The 18,011-nt window shown below is 30.6% G+C and overlaps 1 protein-coding gene across 2 annotated transcripts in view; it reads left to right on the top strand.

Annotated features, from left to right (window-relative positions):
* The window catches only part of LOC129958156 (uncharacterized), a 63,995-nt gene that overhangs the window by 35,405 nt on the left and 10,579 nt on the right, over positions 1-18,011 (top strand). The gene's annotated exons all lie outside the window — the stretch shown is intronic.

The following is an 18,011-nucleotide window of genomic DNA, read 5'->3' as shown; positions in this document are numbered from 1 at the left end:
GTTCAAAATCTGATTTCACCAAAGATAATTTTTGCTTATGTGGTGCAGGTGTACGTTAAATCTGACGTTTAGGTCGATGTGCTCTTCCTCTTGTGTGGCTTAAACGTCTGAAAAAAAGATGCTTACTAATATATTAACTAAAATATTACTAAACTTTTCTCTCTCGAATCAACTCATTTCACAGATCCAAGTTGCAATTCTTCCCTGTCATTATTATTATTACTATTACTGATAGTCGAAAGTTTCGTTAGCAGAAAATTTAATATCAAAATTTAAATTCTGTGACCCTTTTGATAAAACGATCCACTCGATTGGAAACTCGTGCAAATTAAATAATTTATTCAAATCATTTTTTTTCATTTGAAAATTCTCTTGAATTATAAAATAGAATAGAAATTATTTTTATACCTTTAAATGCCACGTTACAATTAACAGTTAGCAAGCATTTCCTCTATCCCAATAATTGCGTACAAAAAATAGGCATATTCTTAAAACTCACATTTTTTATAAAATGACTTTTCACGGAAATATATAAAATTCATAACTCGAAATGCATTCTTGCAACAATAATAAAAATAATAAATAAATACATAAAAAATGTAGGTTATTTTTCCCCTTAAAAATACTAAGTTGTAGTTTTTAAAAAATGTAGTTTTCAAGGTTGTAATTTTTGTTGAACTGTAATTTTGTTCATGATATGAAACCATTTGTAGATTAACAATAAATAGCATAAGCAAAACGTTTTTATTATTGGAAAAACTTTCAGAGGAATTAAAAAGATCAGTAATTCTTCGGACAAAAAATAGCTTTTTTTCAACACTTCTATGGAGTTCTTTTTTGCATCATTATATTTGAGAAGCAAATTGAAATCTATTATGTAATTATATTTTCTTTATTATTCACCTTCTTTCTGGTATAAATAATCAAAAGATTTTCTTTTTTATGTTTTCTAATTTTCTGAAAAACGAAACCCATATTGAAAGCAATAATTAGTGCATAGTATAACATATAATGCATAATATTAAAAAGCATTTATATACTATGTTATCCAGTTTCCTTGAGGAAAATATGCAGAAAACATAAATTGTTTTGTGATAGAAGTGTCATTCTGTTAATGTTCCAATGCCAAAGAAAAACTCTCGAAGGCACATACTGTTTGAAAAAAGAGTGTAAAGTTTGCAATATTTATTATTATTTCTAAATCAAACCTTTTCTATAAAAGAAATCTTCTCAACATTTTATGACATGACTTCAGATATTGTTGATTGGAATGAAAATAAGAAACACATAACCAAAAGTTCTCGAAGAAAATATAATGGATCTGGAGCAATATTGTCAGAAGGAAATAGCAGAAAGAAAAAAAACAAGTCGAAGGCACTTTCTGTAAAAATTGAAATAGATTTTGTTCAAATAATCCTGAAGAAATACATGTGAGCTTTAATCCTTTAGGAAAAATAACTCCAACAAGAAACCGACATTTATGTACTCTTAATAAAAGTTATATTTCAGCTAAATGTTCTTTTTAAATTTAAATTTGCTAAATGTTAAATGGATAAATTGAAAGGAAAATTTGAATGCCGTAACAAATATCTTTTGCTTTGAAATTTGAATGTAAAAAGATATCCTTTTAAATTATGATTCTATTCTCTAGCGTGTGTGTTTCAGAAATCCGCACTTGCAGCTAGCTGATTCTATCATAACAGCAATTATTTTTGGGGTTTTTTTATAGCATTCTTTTCCACATATTTCTTAACGCTTCTCGGTACGTTTTACTATCTTGCTTCTCTCTTTTTCCGCTGTCTCTGTTCAATGCTAGATTCTTGACGTAAGAACTGTACCAAAGCCGTAAAGTTGCTTGCGATGTTACATCTTATCAAATTTAATTTACATCCTTATTGTTCTTTTAATATAAGAGATCTACGAAATCCACGCAGAAGCAAATAATTTTTAAAATGTAAATGAATAGAAATGGTCGGCAAAGTTCAGCTAAACGATAGCAGGTGCTTAGCAAATATACGGACAGAAAAAAGAAACTGCATGATGAATAGCTTGTCTTTCGAAATTTCATCTCTGGATAATAGCAGTTGTAACCGAAACAGCATATTTTTTATTCCAAAAAGAGCGGTTTTCCATCACTTAAATTCAAAACTATCGTATCAGGCAATAACTTCTAAATAAGTCTTTTGAGACTAATTAAGTCTGTATTGTTTTTCCCTGATTCTTTGCCAAAGCAAGTAAAATAAGAATTCGGTGCTCTAAATTAAGAAACGAGCAATTTCTGAATCTGAAATCGTTTTCTATTTTCTTTTTTTTTTCTTTTGGCTATGTTGTGACGAAAGAATGAAAACAATTTTCAATATTTAATAAATGTAAGAACATTTTCTTGTGATTTTAAAATATACCATATTAAAACTTATTATTACTTATTTTTATTTTTATTTTAGACTAGCCAAGCTTGATAACCAGCTTATTCGCTCATCTAATAACTTATAAAATTCAAAAGTTGTTTTCAGTAGAATTATTGTTGTAATTTATAGTGATAATTTCATATTAAAGCGATCCGAGGAAATTATTCCCAATCACAATTTCTAAACATAATGAACTGTTGTTTTTGAGCAAAACGATGGATACAATTGAATATTCCAACAAATGGCTACTAATATGACAAAATATATTAAAATGTAAATTTTTCGATGATTTTTTCGATGAAACAATTAAGATGATCAATTTTAAATAATAATTTTAGATGAATCAATTCACACTTCTGTGTTAGACAAAAGATAAATAAAATTTGTTATTGGCAGAGCTGTAAATGGTTGCAGTATACATTCTCACTTTTTAAATATTGATTTAAATTTCTTACATTATTGAAACAAATTTGAAATTCAGTTTCGTTTCAAATATAAAAGAGAAATTATTTGAAATAAAAAAATGCGATAAACCTTTTAAGTCGAGCTAATATTATTCGAAAGATATTCATGCACTCATATTTTGTTTATTTATATATTCATATTTATTTATTCATTTATAAAATAAAACATTATGTGAGCAAAAAGACTATTCAAATGCACTTTTAACTTATCATCTGTTCCACTCTATTTGTGATTTCCTAACTCAGTTTGATAAAAGATTAATTCGGTTTATAATTTCGAACAAGACTAAAGGCTTGATATAAAATCTTACAAAAGGTGAGATTTCATATCAAAAGTAAGATATCAAGTATATGAAGTATATCAGTAGATAGATTCATTTAAAAAAAAACAGTTTTCGTATTTAAAAAAAAAATAAATAAAATAAAAACGTCTTTCAATCATTGAGTGAAATGTCTCCTCTGTGTCCTTTCCCTTGTCCTCTATAGCCTACCTATTTGTTTATTTTTCTCTCTTCCGTCTAGCGTGGAGAGAACGTAAAACTTTTTCCTTGAACGACCTTTGATCACGGCAGAATGATTATTGAAAATGATTATTATTATTGTATATACAGGGTGTTGCCGAATTCGACCGAAAAATTCAGAAGGGTGATAGGAGGTATCAGGAGGATAAAGGGTCGCCATACAACATGGGGTCCCAAACGACGTTTAGGGGGTGAAAATAAAGGAGTCGGCGAACTTTTGGAAACTGTAAAAAATTAATAAAAAAAATAACAAAAGGTGTTTCAACTATGAATTTTTTTAAAAGTGAAAGCACATTCTTAAAGGCTATTTTTCATGCAAGTAACATGTCGATTTTATGAACCAGGAAGTCGTAAATGATTGAAAACAAAGTAGTTTAGAAAACCTTTTTCTGCAAAAATATTAAAACTTTAAGAAAAATAAAAACTTGAAAATATAAGCAATTTTATACTCTTTAATTTGATATAAGTCTGTAGGGTGAAAACTGGGGAGGTTTTAAGATATTCAAGAAAAACTAAAATGTTTGTCAGGAAACATCGCTGCAACATCGGTACCGATGTTTACAGAGGGTGTTGCCAAATTCGAAAGGTAAATTTAGAGAAGTGATAGTAGGCATTAAGAAGATGAAAAAATATCATAAAACATAGGGTCGCAGGAAACGTTTATTCTGTGAAAATCGCAAAAACAGACATCGAAGAGACAATTAGCCTGGTGAAGAGTATGGCCCTAAGAATGCAAGGATTTGGAACAAGGTAGTAGAGAAGAAAAATCTTTCTCGCATCTAAATTTTCCATGCGTTCGAGGAATATAAAAGCAACGGGCATTGCAGAATTGATGGTCCGAGGAATATAAAAGCAGCTTGTATTCATTAAAGAGTGCAGTGCAGAATTGATAGTCGATAAGTTTCATTCGCAAACAATATGTCAGATTTCACGAATGACGAATATGCGGATATGCATTTAATTTACGACCGAGCGTATGGTAATGGACGGCTAGCACAAAGAATATATTAATAGCATTATTCAAGTAGGCGTTGTACACACTACAGCCCCTTTGCAAATATTAATAGACGGTTGTGGGAGACAGGATCCTTCAAAATAACGAGGCCAAATGCAGAGCCCGAACGCCTCAGTGGTGCAAAGTATCTTATTTTCTTGCAGCACATCCTTCCGTATTTACTGCAGGAAATACCTGCCATTGCAAGCCAGAATATGTGGTTAATGCATGATGGTGCACCAGCGCATTTTTTGAATTCTGTGCGTAACTACCTAGATAATACATATCCTACGAAGTGAATTGGACGTGGAGACCTGTTGATTGGTCTTCACGTTCCCCTGACCTCAATCCCTTGGATTTCTTCTACTGCGGCAATATGAAATCTCTTGTTTATCAGACACTTTTGGATACATTGAAAGATCTCGTAGCACGGATCGTCGTCGCTGCTGGAGAAATCGCAAGCACACCTGGTATGTTTGAGCGTGTCCGTTGGTTCTTTTAACGTCGATGTCGGTTGTGTAATGACCTTCGCAACCACAACATTGAGAAATTTTTATAAAAGTTTCTCATCGTCTCCTTTCTTATGTTAAAATGTCTGTGCTGTAAATGTATGCTGTATTTGTATTCCAGCAAATAAATTTTCACAGTCGTTTGCAACTTTATATTTCTTTGAAAACTCTTATCGCCTTAATACCTACTATTACTCTTCAGAGTGTTTTGATAGAATTTTGCAATACCTTCTGTAAACATTGGTGCCGATGTTACAGCGATGTTTCCCGGCAAAGATTTTAGTTTTTCTTGAATATCTTAAAACCTCCTCAGCTTTCACACTACAGACTTATATCAAATTAAAGAGTATAAAATTCCTTATATTTTTAAGTTTTTATTTTTCTTAAAGTTTTAATATTTTTGCAGATAAGGGTTCTAAACTACTTTTTTGTTTTTAATAATTTACGCCCCCCTGGTTCATCAAATCGACATGCTACGTGCATGAAAAATAGACTTTAAGAATGTGCTTTCACTTTAAAAAAATCATAGTTGAAACACCTTTTGTTATTTTTTTATTAATTTTTTACAGTTTGCAAAAGTTCGCCGACTCCTTATATTTTTACGATTTTCACCCCCTAAACGTCGTTTGGGACCCCATGTTGTATTGTGATCCTTTATCCTCTTGATGCCTCCTATCACCCTTCTGAATTTGTCGGTCGAATTCGGCAACACCCTGTATATGGGGAGCGAGAGAGACAGAGAAATTAGATTAAATATCGTACAATATTTAAAGCAGCCTCATTAGAAAGTTAAACGTTTGTAGTTACAAATGATGGAAAAATAAATTTTATGAATGATGAAAATATAAATTTTTTGTAATAATTCTTTTGAAGTTATTGGTTGATTACTTCGAAATGTATCTTAATTTTTAGATAATTAAAATGTAATTCAAAATTTCGAAAAAGTGCCCAGAAGTGCACATTCCCATCGTCCCAAGTGTATCTGTGCCAAATTTGGTAGATCTGGGTTCAACGGTCTGTTCTGTATATCGCCAACAGGCATATAGATATTCAACTTTATTAATGTTAAACCTGCTTGTGATAGGTTTGCTTAGTGAATTCTTTCTCTCTTTTAACACTTTTAAAATAAAAATTAGCTTTAATGGAGATAGATATTTCTTCTTTTGGAAATATATTGCCAAATGAACAAAACCGAAAAGAAATTATTGAAAAAAAGATATATTTTAAATGCTAAACCATTAATATAAATTTTTTACTTACCACTGCTTTTAAAAGCCTTCTGACTTAAACCAGAGATAAAATTCTATTTTAAAGAAAGAGATATCGGTACACGTTTATCAAATAAATATAATAATGCATGCTTCTCGATCTTCGATTCATTACTATAGAAACGAGGGCTGTCACTCAGAGTATTTCGTTTTTTTTTTTTTTTTTTTTTTTTTTTTGAAATTTTTTTCTATACTTGGAGAATTTCAAAAACAGCAGGATAAAAACTTATGATAACAGCAAAAATATGTATATTATTGCTGCAAAGAATCTTTTTTTTAACGAATTGTTGCAAAGAAACTGCTACAATTCTAATTTCCAACTACATCATAAAATAATTAGATGACTTTAGCTATTGTTTGTAATTTTTAGATTTATAAAACTGTGAGTGTGAAGAATTTGATGCCTCGGTCGCTATTCAAAACTTTAAAAAAAGTTAGATGATTTTATATTCAGTAATGCTTCATATCATTGAAATCTATCCATGCTTACAGAATCGGTCTTTTCTATCAAGGGGCCTAAGTGCAAAAAATAATTTGGGACCCTAAATTTTTTGCAAAGTAAAAAAAAAAAAAAAAAAAAAAAAAAAATTACAAACAAGAACAATTATTCAATGTGTGATCTTTTTTGCTATTAATTACTTTAGGAAAATTACAATTTTTTGCAGTTTCTTTTTTGATGCTTAGTATAGCAAGTGCATTAAGCGATCTAACAATTTAAATTTTTTATAGTATGAATTATCCAAATAATATATGAAATTTAACCTAGTAGGTGAAGTAAATGACCGTACTTTATGTTTATAATATGTTGCGTACTTGCACTGCACTAAGCTGTAATATATCTTTAAACTTCATACATTTCAAAACAAATCCATTGTTCCAGTTAAATTTCTTCCGCTCTTCTTTCCACCCCGCTATTATCGTTCAGAACATTTTTTAGTTCCTGATCATGTTGGGGCCTCCTCAATCGCGGGGCCCGGTGCATAGCATCCATCGCACCCCCCACCCCCTAGATGGCCGGCCCTGCATGTTTTATATAATTGAGGCGCAGAAAATTAAGTAATTTAACCTACAATTTTCGATAATCTGAGCTAGACATCATAAAATAAAAAAATAAACATCATCGCTGTTTTATCAAAATATCTTTCGTCAAAGCCTGCACACAACAAAACGTGAGAAATTTTGTTATAACAACTGGAGTCATTAGGAACATATGACATTTTATGACAATATACAATTCACATATAACAATTTGAGAGCTGAGGAAACAACTTATATAAAGTATCTGTCATCAATCAAGTGTTTTGTCAAGTTTGGCATGCAGCATTTTGATATAACAATACGACGTGTTTTCTATCAAAACCAGGTTCAGAAGAGTTTTAGCTGCCTTTTACTTGTCAAATGTTCGTTTTCAATGTTTATAAAGTGCATTCCATGAAGTAGATACAATAATTTAATTTGTGAATATTTTCATTACTTTTAGGGATCTATGAATACATTAATATATTATGCTTTAATCATCATAATTTTACACTTACAAGTCTTCAGATTTAATAAAAATGTTGTTGAACTGCTAATCGAAATCGATTAGAAACCATATTAGTCAGTGAATGTTAGAAATAGGGAAAAGACAAAAAATATTTTTTTTTTCCAGTTTCATTTTCAAGTCCAAACTTACGAGTAATCTGATTGAACGAAATATAATTTAACTTTATTGAACCAGCGGAAGGAGTCTCCTTGAAACTTTCTCCATAATAAAGGTATTATCCTTTTCCCTCGAAAAAAAAAAATCGTGGAATTTGAACAACACTGTGAACGCCATGAGTGCTCCTATTTTTATTTTGAAAATTCCTGAAATAAACGTTTTGTGCTTCCTAAAATAAAAAAGAAAATCGAATATGCATTTTGGATGGTATTTTTTCATCCGACTGAAACAAAAATTTTGAAGCAGAACTGCAATTTTTCAAGACTGCATAAAAATTTCTTTTATCTGAGTTGTTGCATTTTTGAGTTATCGTGTTTATATGAATGCGAATTTACAGACCGGTAAACGATCAACCCGTTGACGGGTTGGGTCAAAATTTGATACGAATCTACAATTTCGATACTAAAATTGTGAACTAAATTTCATCCGTCTAGCTCTTTACATTTTGTAGTTATCATGTTCAATTTTTCAGACTAAATAAACTTTTACTGAATTTATTTCGTCAAAATGTGGCAGAAATCTACAAATGGAACCTCATACCCATTTCAGCCGTCTAACTCAAAGCCTTTTTGCGTTCTCGTATTGAAACACAGACAGAAATAATTCTAAAAATGTGTTTTTCTGATTCAAGACAATTCATCAAAAGCTCGAGTTCTAATATTTTGATGTTTGCCATAATTTGTATACGTAAAAGTAAAAAGGGGCAGAACTGCCTTAGTGGTAGAGTCTCGGTTTTGGGATCGGATGGTTGTGGCTTAAATATCTCCGAGTATGATTTCGATCAACGGGGTGCGATTCCGTCAATGACCCGTCGTGTATATGGACTTTGTGCAGGCAGGATTTGTCGTTGTCGATCACATCTGCTCATGTTGGTGTGGTGTGGAAGGTTAGGAAGGGGTTGAACGACTCAAGTTATATCCTCGTCATTCAACAGCTATTCAAAATTGTGAAGTACGTCCCAAAATAAATGTTCATTTTAACTAAAAATGTTATAAAATATTTGATAATAAATAGTCAGATCTTTGAAGTAACTTTAAAAATGAACTGAAGTCTACTGCTATATTGATTCTTAAAACTGCATAATATTTCAGAAAATAAGAAATTAAAAAAATGTCTAATTCTATTAAAAATATAAAGAATTTTTTTGTGAGTAACCGCTCTTACCCTATAAATATAATATAAAAATTTAATTGCTTTGTTACATCTAAAATTATTTTAAACTAATCACTGGCCATTTTAAGCGTATCAAAACTTCTAAAAGCTGGTTCCTTTTAATTAAATTATATCCATTAAATAATGTCACGCACATAGCGCAACATAAACATTGAGAGAACTGTTTATTTAATTACAATCAGGCGTGTAAATCGCTTTTACTACATATTTAAGCAATCCCCTTCTAATAAAATCAGTATATATAAATAATTCATCTAATGATCTTGAAGGATGAACAGTTACTCCCAAGGCAAGCTGTTGAACTCTATCTGGAGAATCTACATTTGCATATTTGCATCAACACACTGCAACGTTCGAAAGCAGATTTCATCCGAGATTGCAACTTAGCAATAACACAGGCATCCAGCTGCAACGAGATTAATAATATCGCAACTGACTTGACTTTGACCTAGCATTCTCAATTACCACCTGCCCATAAAACTAGTAAAGGGATGACTGCTGACGAAAGGCTGCAATTTTGGTCAACCGTGCTTATGAAACAATGGTTTCTTATTGTTTCTTCTAAAAATTAAGAATCTTATGTTGTCAAATGATGCTTCTACTGTTTAGCGTCTCATATTATACTATAAGTCGATGCAATATTTGAAATCATTTTTGCTTGAAACCGTGTTCTGCTGACCTACATTATGCTGGTTTCACTTACCTCGATCGGACACAAATTGGTGGAAGTAAAAATATTTTTCTAATCAGTTAACATTATCACGAAGGTAAACAACAGGTTTTTGAGGGTAACTCGGTGTGCTGGAAAAGAATAGAATAAATATTCTAATAAAAATAAAATTATTACTATCCATACTCATTCTAGTTACTTTAATTAAATACAAATTTTGGATTAATTTTTTCATAACATTCATTTTAAATGAAAAAGCAGAAAATTCTTTTATATTTGACCCTTTTGTTTAATTAATGTAAAGCTGAAGAATGGAAGATAAACTACTGGCAAGAATCACGCAGTTTTAAATTATTCCTGTTACTCATTGCCCCATGAAGTTGAAACACGGGTCTTTCAAGGGTTCAGTTTCTGGGGCAACCTCCGATTCTGAACACTTTAATTTTGTTTTAATGCCGTCTGGCGTATCCAGTTATTTCATTAAATTAATAGAATTTTCAGCTCATTTCCCCCCGCCTTTTTGTATTTTGTGCTTACGGAATTTCGGGGGAATTGATAATTTAATTCTGTAACATTAAAATGAAATAAAATAATAAAAATTGTTTCCGATTTCCAAGAAAGTATTGTCTATGAAGTCGAAAATCCTTTTGTATGATTTTATACCTTTAGCGTAGACATTTTATCTTAATTTATGGCTCTGTATAATGCTGCAGCATTAAAAGTTGAAATCTGTCTCTCTCATGAAAATTAGTAGTAATCGAAAATTTATTATCGAAATGTTCAGAACAATTCATTGTAGGAGTATTTTGTCGCGACAGATTTAAATTACACCAGCCCTTCTTCAGTTACATTTTTTGGTTTAATATAAATTATTATTTATACCTCTCTCTTGTCATTTTTCTATAAACTGAACAATTAATTCTATTAATTGAAGTCTGAATTTCTATTAATTGAAGTAAACTTGCTTAAAACAATTCATCATATAAAGAAATTGAATTATTGAAAATAAGGCAATTGCATTTTCATTGAAATATGAAATTTTAAAAAGCATTTAAATTGATTACATTATGTAAATGCTTAATTCAAACATATTGATAGATATTCCTTTTTCTTTGTAATATTGCATTTGTAATTTATTTTCTTTCATCAAATTTATTTGCTAAATGGATCAGAACTAAACTAATATTTAAAGAAGTTATTCGTATTTTTTACTTTTTTGTGATTTTGTTAAAAATAGATAAGTCAAGTATTTCACCATGCTTTCAAATTTTTCAAAATCTGAGTTTCTTTTTTCTACATTTTTGCTCAATATCGATCTCATTAACTAAATATTTTTGAAATAGATCATTATTATCAACTTTAAACAATTTTCTGTTTCTTTGCATTCAATTCTATCTCTTATAAGTATTAAACATTTATCTCTTAGAACTTCTTAGATTTTAATTACGTTTTTTAGAAGAAAATGTTCTAATCAATTTTCTTTTTAAAGAATATAAAAAAACATGACTTAAGTATTAAATGTTCATTTATCAGAAACATTTTGTAAACTTCTAGTGAAACGTCACGGTGTTTTTCAGAAAAGACAGCTCAATTTAACCAGGAAAAAAACTGAGCAAATTATACGAAACGAATGCAAAAACCATTGCAATATTCAGAAGCATTGATGAATGCGGACGTTGAAAATACTAACAAAAAACTATGGTTCCTTTCGCATTGACACACGTGACTGCTGACACACCTCCATTTCTACGTCACAAGCGATAGCAGAATGAATTAAAAAGACAACGTCATTAAAAGTACTACATTATCTTAGCCAAATAAGGCTCGTTTTATGTAATGTGTGATTGCGCAACGACTTTCTCGGAATCTTGCATTCATTTGACGTAACAGCGTCTCTGTTATTTTTACTATTTTTTCCAAAGCATCTAGAAAGCTTGCCGCCGAGCCATTTCCCCGCAAACCTGACTTCTCTCACGTTTGTCTGCAGTCTCACGTGCTCAACACAAAAGTGACCTTTGAAATAATGCTTTTATTGCCAGGTTGGCGTTCCTGACACTTCCTTGTGTTCGCGTTCTCCCTTTTTACTCTCTCGTATTAGAAGTATAAAAAAATATTGTAATCTTTAAAACGAACTCGAAATTCTGACGTAACACTACTTTTCAGAAATCTTTGAGTTCGAAAAATATTGTTGGCATTGTGTCAGTCCGTCTGTCTGTCTTTGAACACAATAATTCAAAACCACTTTGAGCTAGACGGATGAAATTTGATATCTGGGCATTCAACAAAATTTATTGACATCTGTCGAATTTTGAACGAAATCTATTCAGATGAAGTCTGAATAGATTTATATTCTGGTTGGCTTTCGAATGCAAGTGAACTACATAACGCAAAGAGCTGGATAGATAAAAATTTCGTATACGTTTAATATCTAAAATATAGATTCTTATCAAATTATTCCGTCAACGGATAATTGAAATCCGTCAACGGATTGTCGGTGAGTGTTTCCGCATGCATGTCAATGCGATATCGTATATGAATGAAATTCGGTCTGTTCCATGTAGTTGATTGTAGTTCCATGCCAAATTTTGATTTCAATCGGTCGAAGAAAAGGCCTGCAAAATACTCACCAGAAATGTTGTTAGTTTTAAAGCTACAAGTATAGAAAAGAACCAGCGGAAGTGGTTTCTCCAAAACGTTCTCGTTTACTCTCTAAGAAGGGCGAATTTGTATTTTAGACAGGTTTTTTCCCAAGCGATTGAAAACAAAATTTGACACTACTAATGTAATGCAAATAATAATAATTTTGAAGTAATACTAATGTATAATTTTGAAATGCATAGAAAAAAAAGAAAGAATGTGATTTATTTATTTTTAATTCGTTCCATAATGAAATAACTTTCTTTTCATCTATAACATTTTTATCTCTCCCTTATTATTTTTTTTTCATCCATAATTTTACACATTTTTTAAAGAAACCTTAATGAATCATTAATCAAAGATTATATAGTTTTCATGAAGAAATTTCCTATCAAAACTAAACCACAAAACTCAAAATGAAAATGAAAAAATTCTACTTTTGTACTTTATTTCATGTATTTAATTATTCACTGTATTTACAAATGATTCATTTTGAATTTAAAAACTGCATATTCGATTGCCTTCCTGATAAAGTACTTTCAAACCATTTAAGAGAGATGACTCATATATTTCCCCCTGTGCATTCCAGCTCTATGGGTTAGTTACAGAAATATTCAAATAAACTAGATGAAACTAGAATCTTAGATGAATTTTGCGTGAATAGGAATTTAAAATGTCATTTAAATACTGGTAATTCAATAAATTTCATTTTTTGTTGCGTCATATAAGAATTTATTAATCCTTTGAAAAGCTCCCAAAATAAGAATTTTTTAATGCTCCTGGAGATTTAAAAAAATTATGACTCCCAAAAAATTTCATAATTTAATATAATTTCACTCATTTTATTCTCATTCAAAAAAAACTTATATGATTTTATTATTAAAAGTGCTAAATGTTATCAAAGCACGAATTTGAAAATGTTGGGAAATTGAAAGAAAATGTTCGATCACCTTACATGAACATCACACTAGCGATCTCTTTAGGCATTCTTTTGAACTACTTGGTGGTGTAGAATTCATTTTTCACGTTTACCACATTATAAAGCATTGTTCATTTCGCTTAACATTAAGTTGGAAAACGGTGTTTGAATTTCTTTTCTTTTTTTCTCATATAATCTTTACCAATTTTTTTTTTTTTTGTGTGTGTGTGTGTGTGTGTCTTAATTTCGTTACTTTCATTGGACACACAGAAAAAATTGTGTCAAATTTATTTACTATTCTTTTGATTTATTTCTTGCTAAATGAGATTAAAGCGAAATTTTTCTCACTTATCTTCAGATTCAAATTATACAAATTTTTCAGATTAAAAAAAAACAAATGCATCAGAACGTCTGAAGAATTTAGGTTAGTATAAGTAACTAAAGAAAGATGAATGATCATTTTTATCAATGAAAATAAATAAATTTATTTTTTTATTTCGTCTTAATGGAGATCAAATAACGAAATCCCAAGACATTTTTTATCTAATTTGAACATTTGTTTTTACTAATAATTGTTTGTTAAGAGCAGTTTTTGTAATTTTGAACAGTCACCAACCAACAGAATATTTTTCTCACTACTTTACACAGTTTCAGGTCTGTAAACAATTAAAATAAAGTACTGAAACCTTATTAGACATGAAAAAAATAAAAGAATCGTAACCTATATAATTTTAGGGTGAAGATAAATTTTTGTTCAGTTTTTCAAATTTTAGGCTTTTAAATAAACTAAAAATTAAAATTATAATTATTTACAGTATTTTCCCCATTTATTAGCATGGAACGGCTCAACTTTTGAGCCCCGCTCGTATTCTATACTAGAAAAGTTTTTTTTTTTTTTTTTTCCGCTGCACCATAATGGCAAACCGTCACCAATAATTATTCGTTATCGTAAATAAATTTTGGAGCGAATCCACTAACAAGGATTCAAATTTCATATTCATTGTCAATAACTAACATTTTGCACTTTTTTCTTCTTTTTTAGTTTATTTTCTGCTTGGTGGCGTGCAGTACAGTCGGAGCGTTCCGATAACGAATCAAGGCTTTAGGTTTCATGCTTTTAATTGGCATAATTTGAAAATTTCTTACACAAAATATACATATGAAACAAAATGTCCAACTTTCTGTTAGATGTGTGAAACATTTTCTGAGATTCTCTCAAGGAATTTTCTCCCTCCCTCTAGGATTTTTTCTCTATTAAAACATTTAGCAATTAGTAACAAAAGGTGCAAATACAGGAAGAAAAATTAAACAGTGCTGACTAATGCTGGGTTGATACCTGGTTTCGCTGTATCAGGTACAAGTTGATACAAACAGCTGGTAACTGATTCATTTCCCATAGGAATGAAACCAGATACTCTGTGGATATCAATTCTCACACTATTGCCAAGATAGGGTTGGCTTGATACCTGGTTTTGGAGTACCAACAACAAATTGATATTGATATTCAATTGTATCTGGCGCTTTTACCTGATAATTTTATATTGATACATTTGTAAACCGATTTCTTTGCCGTCAATATGTATCAAAACACTACCCGTTAATAGATATTAGCTTTAAAGAACTCGATTACTGCTACAGAAATTGCTCGTTCTTTCGTTGCTAATTTTAATTTTGTACTTTGTTTCTTAACGCATTAGTAAAAAGGTAGGGATTTATATAAAACTTAAGACTTATATCCAGTGTAATTTTCTTTTTAAATATTTTGTCATACATTTATTCAGAAAATATTTATAATTTTAGTTTTAAAAATATAAAAACTTTCTTTTTAAAAACGTTATTTTAATCGTTATATTCTAGAAATTCTATTCATGTTCAACTCTTAATTTTTATTCTTTTTCAGTTATTATTTATTAATAATAATACTGTTGTTTCAGTTTCCTATTTGTTGCGAATCAACAAAAATAATCGAAAAGCAAAATATATTAGATTATTTATTGGAAATCTCATCTATCTTGAATATTTAATAAATATTACAAGAAAAAAATGCTCAAGAAATATTTTTAATCCAGGTAATATATTTTTAATCCAGGTAAGAAATATCATATACAGACAATCAGAAAACATAGCACAAGCATATAGTGACACCGAGGCAGAACAGCGGACTGGGATTGGATGATACTGTGAAGATCCGAAACTTTGTTTCATGTTGATACAGTATCAACCAATCCTGATACTAATACGAATATGCTTCCAAACTGAGATTTCCTTTCTTCGAAAGAGATTCTTCGCTGCTGACAGTGCGACGGTGGCCTTGGTCTTGACTATGTTTGAAGAATCGTTGAAAAGAGGAAAATAAAATACAGTACACTCCCGAGTATCCGGTTCACGATTGTCCGTCTTCCGTACTATCTGCACTAATTTTCTTTTATCGAAATTAAATGAGGAAGGCAAGGTGTTGCATTGACAACATTGTCTATGTTTCCTGCATTTAAATTATGCTTTAAAGAATTTATGTTAAAATGTGAACTGTTTATATCCTTTAACTTACTTTTTCTCTAATAAATTCTTGAAATGTGCAGTGCAGTATATAAACATATACAAACTACCAGTACAGAGCCCTCTATTTTAAATGTACACGTTACCGGCAACTGCTTTTTTGATTCACCGGGCCGTAGCCACGTTCACATTCTAGGTGGCTTGAGATAAATGGAGGGCTTAGTACTCAATAAGTGGAAAATATATATTATAATAGTGAATTTTGGTATAAAAACTATGTCTTCTGGAATTGGTGGGCAAAGAAATGAATTCTTAGAACTCTGGTCTATGCGGCGTTTTTGTTATCCGGCCTGCCCTTCCACCACATTAGGCCGGATACTCGGGAGTGTACTGTATTTGCTAATGTAATTAAAATAGGAGAAGGCGAGTATTTTACAATGATAATCACCGTTATATGGGATAAAGGACGGTTATGCTAGGTATGATATATGTACAATTAAAAAACATGAAGCATGCTAATAGCATAACCGAGGTAGAACGGCGAACTAAACTATATCGACCTAATATTGTGTGCCAGATTGTAACAGTATCATCAGATTAAAGACGAATGAGTGCGAGGAGATTATAAATCGAGTTCAAAAACTGATGCCGAGTACCTGATACTTTTAATCTGTATCAGTTTTGTGTACTTGATAATTTTTTGTACACTATACAAAATTTCAGGTTGATACAGCATCATCCAACCCAAATATTGACTATTTTCAACGCAATCTTGAGGATTATAATACTTATTCCAATGTCTGGAAGCCATTCATTTCTAACGAATTCTAAATTCGTTCTGTGAATATATGCCTGCCTGCAAAACGTATCTTTTTTTATGAATAGCCACATCTTAATTTTTCTTAGTTAATTCTTCAGATCATTACAGGAAATAAGTTCAACGAGATTCCACACAGAAAACACTATGATTGATTTTACTGCTCCTTTTCATTAAGATATCTTTACTTTTTTTTTCAAAAAAATTTATCTCGTAATTCAAGAAATGGTGCACGTTGCGGATGACGTGCTAAACCGCATGCATTCTTCTAGAATATTCTATAATTCAGCTTAATATTCATTTATTGTTGATCAGTCCACAGGTGAATGACGCAGCAAAATATTTTCAAATTATATAAGTGTGCTCATTTTCCTTTTTCTCATCTTAATGAGATCGTAGTTATAAATAGAAATGATGACCGTTACGTGTCATGATTTCATTGTAAGGTATTTTCATGCTAAATACTACTTGGTGCACAAAGAATCTTTAAATGACAGCTTCGATTTTCTAAAAAAGGTTTATTGAAAATAAAACATTTAGCACGGTAAAACCTCTTTAAAAAATCGTTCAAAGGACATTTCCAAAAACCCGTTATAACAAGAAAAATTCTATGAATCTTGGCTCAAAATAAGATAAGTTATTTACTACCACCTTACCGTATGATAGCCTAGGTCTATTCATATGATTTCATAATTATTCTAGTATATTTTTATAAAATTCGAAGAGTGGTCATGGTTTATTTTAGTTATTCTAATTTAATTTCCTTTAAGTGTCACTAACCATTTAATTTCCTTAAGCTAATAAATCATTGTAGATGCTATTGGAAATAAAGATCATTTGGACTTAAGCACTAACAAAGGATAGGATACGTACACTGTATTTCCTTTCTTCGGTAGCCCTTTTGAAAAAACTTGTTATACTTTCTCTTTCCCTCCATCCGTCCATCGGTCGATACTTAATCTATACATGGTTCAAAAAATTGGAAAGGTATGCATGCTGGAAATTCGAAATAGCATAATCCCGTGTTATTTATTTCATTGATGATTGGTGAATAATTTCAATAAGAATTTCTAGATGAACCGCATAGATTTCTCTTAAAAGAGAAATAAGAAAGCTTTTCTGATATTTTTTTTTCTCGTTTGTTGGTGATGAGGGAAATGTTTCGCAGAAAAAATGGACTGTGATGCATTGTTATATATATTTTATTGAAAGCTAATGTAGAAACATGTAAAAAATGTATATTTATCATATGGCATTCATTCGTTATACGGTCTAATCAAGAGGATGTTTTAGAAATATATTTATCAAGTCATTGCTGAGTGTGTTATGAATGCATTTGTCTATCGCAAAACCTTGCTTAGAAAGGCGAGCATTTATTATTTACGCTACTGACAGGAACCGGACTGAGCAAGCTACAACGGCCATTTCGACCT

This window comes from Argiope bruennichi, chromosome X1, assembly GCF_947563725.1.
Source record: "Argiope bruennichi chromosome X1, qqArgBrue1.1, whole genome shotgun sequence".
Lineage (NCBI taxonomy): Eukaryota > Metazoa > Arthropoda > Arachnida > Araneae > Araneidae > Argiope > Argiope bruennichi.
The sequence above is the reverse complement of the archived record's forward strand: the minus strand, read 5'-3'. Positions and strand labels throughout refer to the sequence as shown.